Genomic DNA, 6,270 nt, shown 5'->3' with positions numbered 1-6,270 from the left:
GCATCCAGAAATACATGGGCTGATAGGAAGAAAATGTCCTATCCCCTCGTTAAGCAATGCATTTTAAATAAAAGTATTTTTCTTTAGTGGCTATTAAAATGTGTGTTGATTATGTTGTGTTGATCAAGTGCCCATTAATAATCTCAATGATAATTTAGAATTTTTTAAATTAACATTTAGAGACTTCTGGTTATAGGAAATTAAAAGTTCAAATGTCAAGAAGTAAAAGGATGATAATACAACTTCTAAGTACATTAGGATCAAATTTGAGGGGATACATGGAATGGAAATAAAAGCTCATTGAGTGAAAGGAATGAAGTACAAATTTCTCTACTGCATATACAAATGTAATATATAAATTATGCTTTATTTTGAAGTAATTTTAGATTTATGAAAGAATTACGGAGATAGTACAGTCTTTCCATTCCTTCCATCCACTTTCCCCTAATGTCATCTTTCATTAACTGTCAAGACAAAGAAATCAGGCTTTCAAAGAATTAAGGTTAGTTTTATTCAGAGTCTTACTGAGGATTGCAGTCTTTCAAAGAATTAAAGTTAGTTTTATTCAGAGTCTTATTGAGGATTGCAGAAGAGTCTTTCAGAGAGTTTCTGTTACACTGCACCAAGGCAGTGTTTCAGCACATAGCTTATATATCAGGCGATGTGGATGTTCTGCATGTGCTCAGAAGCTACAATAGAGCAAAATCTCATCAAAGTTTCGGTAGGAGAGGAGTACATTGGTTATGGATTACAGAGGCATAATAATTATTACTGTCAGACATTATCTCATATATAGGAAAAGACAAAAGCTAGGATTATTGAACTTCTTTTCTAAAAATGCAGTGATTCAGGTAAGAGACATGGGAACCTGTCCTTATCATCTTCAGGGCATTCTTCCAGCTGCACTCAGTCACCGAGTCAGGGAGTTGTGAAGTTATGCTCACAAGCAGTAAGCAAACATGGCTTCTTCACAGCAAGGGTGGACTATGGCTGCCAGAGGCAGATGTTTGCTACTTTGTCTCACATAACTGTGACACATTCATGAAAACTAATAAATTAAGCTTATGCTAATTGTACAACACACTTTATTTGGATTTCACCAGTTTTTCAACCAATGTCCATTTTCTGTGTCAGGATTCAGTTTGCCATATTGCATGTAGTGGTCATATCTCCTAAGTATCACATGGTCTGTGGTAGTTTTTCAGCCCTTCTTTATTTTTCGTGACCTAGATAATTTTGAACAGTGCAGGTCAGGTATTTTGTAGAATGCCCCTCAATTTGGGTCTGCCTGATGTTTTCTCATGACTACACAGAATTATGTTATTTGGGAAGAATACTATGTAGATGAAGTTCTCTTCCCAGGGCATATTAGGGAATTCCTAATAACAAGTATAACTGGTGATGTTAACTTTGGTGAATTGGTTAATGTTGTGTCTGCCAGGTTTCTCCACCATACAATTTCTGTTTTCCTTTTTCTACTCTCTATTTGTTAAAAGGTTCACCTCTTGGAGAGAGGAGTATCACAGAATTTGTGGGCATATGTTCATGTCACATATTAATAAATATTTGGGGGGGAATACTTTAAGGCTATGTATATGTACTGTTTCATCCTAGAGTTTCACCCACTAATTTTAGCATTCATCTTTGGAGTTTTGCCCAAAGCATTTATTATTGTCGTGTTCTAATGATTCTTTTCAGTTTCCCTAATTCTTTTTACATTTATTATTTGGAATTATGTAAGAAACACTTGTCCCTTTATGTTTATTCAGTTATTTGATTATATCACTATGGAGGCATAAGTATTTATTCTGTCATTTGAGTATAATCCAATATGTCATTTTATTTTAGTTTAGTTTGAGACAGGGTCTTGCTTTGTCACGCAGGCTGGAGTGCAGTAGTGTGATCATGGCTCATTGAAGCCTCCATCTTTTGGGCTCAAGCGATCCTTTCACCTCAGCCTCCTGAGTAGTTGGGACGGCAGACATGCATGACCATGCCCAGCTAATTTTTGTATTTTTTTTTTTTTTAGAGACAGGGTTTTGCCATATAACCCAAGCTGCTCTCAAACTCCTGGACTCAAGCAGTCCACATGCCTGGGCTTCCCAAAGTGCTGGGATTGTAGGCATGAGCCACTGCAGTTGGCACTACCATTATTATTTTGTTACTCAAATTATTCCAGCTTTGGTTGTTGGGAACTATTTCAGATTGGCCCTGTGTTTTCTTACATGTCCTCATCTTTTTTTTTTTTTTAAGTATTTTTGCTGCCCCCCATCTAATAAGAAGCTGTGGTTACTTTTACAGGAGGATGGTATTTAGAAACTAAGCTCTAAGCTTAGGAGTGCTTATTCCTACTAGGTGTCATTGCTTCAATGCCTGCACAGAGAACAGAGCTAGGAAATATATTTGTGTATACTAACTCCTGTATACAGACACATTTATATTTCTATATATAAACAAATTTATACTTATACCTTTGACTATAATCTGACACCCCATCATTCATTCCTGCTTTCCCTTTATCTGTGATTTCTTTCCCTGACAATGAGAAATCTGCAATATCTAAAATTATTTTATTTTTCAGTGTAAAGTAGATACATACTGGTTAACTTGTACCTTTGTGAGAAACAAATTTACCACCAAGAAGAATTTAGCATTTATTTCTTTGATTTTTATTTATTTAACCCTATTGACCAGGATATGTCTTTCATTTTTCCTTTAATTTTACATTATATAGTCAAAACAGTTTCCCAAAGTTACTTAGGTTTGTTATTTGTTTATAGTTCTATGGGTTTTGACAAATACATGGTCATATATCCACCACTACAGTACTGTTTACAGAACAGTTTAATCAGCCTCAAATTTCCCTTGTGTGGTCATTTTGTAGTTAACCCGTCCCTCTCCTAACTCCTGGAAACCATTGATCTGTTTTCTGTTTCTACAGTTTTTCCTTTTCAATAATGCCATATGAATTGCATCATAAAATATGTAACATTTTGCATCTGGCTTCTTTCACTTAGAAAAACACATTTAAGATTCATCCATGTTGTTGAGTGAATCAGTAGCTTCTTCCTTTTTATTGCAGAATAATATTCCATTGTACCACGGTTTATATGTTCACCTGTTGAAGTATATCTTGGTTGTTTCCAGTTTGAGGCAATTATGAATACAGCTGCTGTAAACATTTGTGTACATAAATTTTCAATTGATTTGGGCAAGTACCTAGGAATAGGGTCATATAGTAAGTGTATGTTTAAATTTGTAAGAAACTTCTAAATTTTTCCAGGATGATTGTATCAGTTTTGCATTCTGACATGGATCTTAGCAGAATTTCGCTGCTGGATATTCTTCCCTGTTCATTCAGTGCCACAGGGGAAAGCTTTCTCTGGATTCATCTTTGAGCACCCATGTCCTCTGTGTCTCCCAAGGAATAAAAACCTTAATCTGCAGAGTGAAGGGCAACAGCTGAACATCTGGCCAAGTGTTCCTACGCCTGTCTCTTTCCAGATTTCAAGTTAATTTTTTGTTCTATGACCTTGTTTACTTATGGGTTCAAGAAAATTTGTTTGTTTATGATTTGTCTAGCTTTTTTATTGTTCTAAGGGTGAGCACAGTGCTTTTACCATCTCTCTACCTTTTCAAGTTGTTCATGTGTCTTTAAATGAGTGATGGTGGGCCTCACATCTCTAGGATACTTAGATTCAACTGGATACATTAAAATGAATGATAAATCAATATGTATTTAAGCATCATTACTTCCAGTATACCGGAAATTACATCCTTTGCAACTAATTAAACTTAAATTAGAAAAAATACGTCAACTTTAAAATTCGTAAAATGTTATGAATAGTTTTTCAGAATTAGACAAAAAACAAGGGACATATTTGAAGACCAGTGCTTAATTAGATTGGGAGAAAGGTGGGACGTTACTCACATTTTCTGAGCCTATTTCATTTACTGGGCTGTTTATTCTAAAGGTATGCATTCCTGCTGGCATCACCCTTTAAGTTAGAGTTGCTTACTATGGTGGAGGAATGACACATTCACCTCATGCTCAAACTTGAAAGGTGCATCAAAATACTCAATAATTTAGATAAATATTTTATTGCAGTATTTAAAAAAATCAAAATTCATGCCAAAAGTTTGATTATGTCAGAATTTCAAATAAAGATAGCATTTAACCCTGTACTTGTACTAAATCCAAGCTGAAACCTTAAGCCTTTTGTTCATAGGTTCTTAAATGAATGATGTTGGATCTCAAATCCCTAGGATACTCTCAGTGGATACATTTACAAACAATAATATAACACCCTAATCTCTTCACCCTAATTCTGACACTGCTGCAAGATATGATGAAGAAAGGGAGCTACCATTTTTAAGCTATTATTTTATGGAAACTGTACATCTGCTTTGTGAAGTCTGTTTTAACTATTTATTGTCAAAGTCTTGCTCAGCATATATCGGAGCAGGTATTCAAATTCAGGTCTACCATCAAAGCCAAACCTTTTCATCAAAGCAAATGTGTAGAATGGTGGTGAGCCTTTGGAGATAAGCCCTTGTGGTGCAAGGACACTCCCAAAAGATTTGTAGAACATAAAAATGTTCAACATCACCAGACATTTTAAGTAGAGATTATTGCCCATGCTGCTTTGCTAGGTGCTAAATATAGATATACACATATGGTAGCTGTAATTAAGTAACCTGTAACCTTGATGACTCTAATAATGCAAATCATGTCAAGAATATGACACAAGGCCTGGCACAGTGACTCATGCCTATAATGATATTACTTTGGGAGGCCGAGGCAGGTAGATCACTTGAGGTCAGTAGTTCAAGATCAGTCTGGCCAATATGATGAAACCCCATCTCTACTAAAAATACAAAAATTAGCCGGGCATGATGGCATGTTTCTGTAATCCCAACTACTCAGTAGGCTGAGGCAGGAGAATTGCTTGAACCCAGGAGGTGGAGGCTGTAGTAAGCTGAGATTGTGCCACTACACTCCAGCCTGGGCAACAGCAAGATGCTGTCTAAAAAAAAAAATTAAATGCATAATTAAATGTTTGGCACAGGAATAAGAATGAATCTTTGGTGGCAGAGAGAAACTCCTTTAAAAAAATCTTTCATAATCTTTGATACTATACTTCATAATATTTAAAATCTGACCTTGCTACCTTAAGTTTTACAATTCTGATGTAAACAACCATTTATTACTGTAGTCGCCTCCTAACTGGTTTCCTGTTTCACTGTATGCTTCCATCCCTCTGCTCTGTTCCATCTAAACTCTCTTTTCCTTACTGTAACCAAAGCAGCTTACAATCATGGGGGGTTGTTGAAGGGGAAGCAAGCATGTCTGTCTTTACATGGTGTCAGAAGAGAGGGTGAAGGGGGAAGTGCTATACACTTAAAAAAAAAAATCTCCTGAAAACTCATTATTACAAGAACAGCAAGGGAGAAATATGCCCCCATAATCCAGTGACCTCCCACCAGGACTCTCCCTCAGCATTAGGAATTATAATTCAACATGAGATTTGGGTGGATACACAGAGTCAAAGCATATTAAAAGGTAGGTTAAAACATAGCCCTGATCTTGGAGCTTACAGTAAAATAAAGAATAAATAACATGTTTAGAAAATGGCCAGCCTTTCATTTGGGCCAGAATGTTTAGTAGCTTATACATTCTGCCTGACCCCTGTCAGGTTTATTAAATACATAGTGCCCTATTCCATTTTTAGCCACACATGTTAAGTTTGGCATGTGAAGGCTGGAGAGATATGTATGATGTTTTAGTTCTTATTTTAAAAATATGATTAAAATTTTCATGCAGCCACAGCCTGATAATTTTGGTTGATGTTTATCTAATTTAGGCTCTCGGGCAGATAATTCATAAAATTTGCATAACAGCTTCTAGTGAATTATATTATAAAATAACATATTTAGTAGTTTAGTGTTTAAGATGTTTTAGTGTAATTTAAATACATTTGATATTTCAAGACCACACTGAATGTTGCTTCTGCATTGGCTTTAGTAAAATGCCTCAGATTTGATACCATATATTATCTATTAACAAATAATTGTTTAGTGGATATGTGAAGATATAACAGATTTTAAAACTTCCTTCCACATATTTCTGAATACTGATGTAAATTTAACTAAACATCAAATGGCCCAAACTATACTGTGTGAGTTGCAGGATGTTTTGGAAACTGCTGAACTATAGTACTCTCATCTTTTTAGGATGTGACTTTTCCTTATGATTTGGCAAGGAAATTG

Source organism: Cebus imitator, unplaced genomic scaffold (genome assembly GCF_001604975.1).
Source record: "Cebus imitator isolate Cc_AM_T3 unplaced genomic scaffold, Cebus_imitator-1.0 Scaffold824, whole genome shotgun sequence".
Classification (NCBI taxonomy): Eukaryota; Metazoa; Chordata; class Mammalia; order Primates; family Cebidae; genus Cebus; species Cebus imitator.
This window is presented reverse-complemented; position numbering follows the sequence as displayed.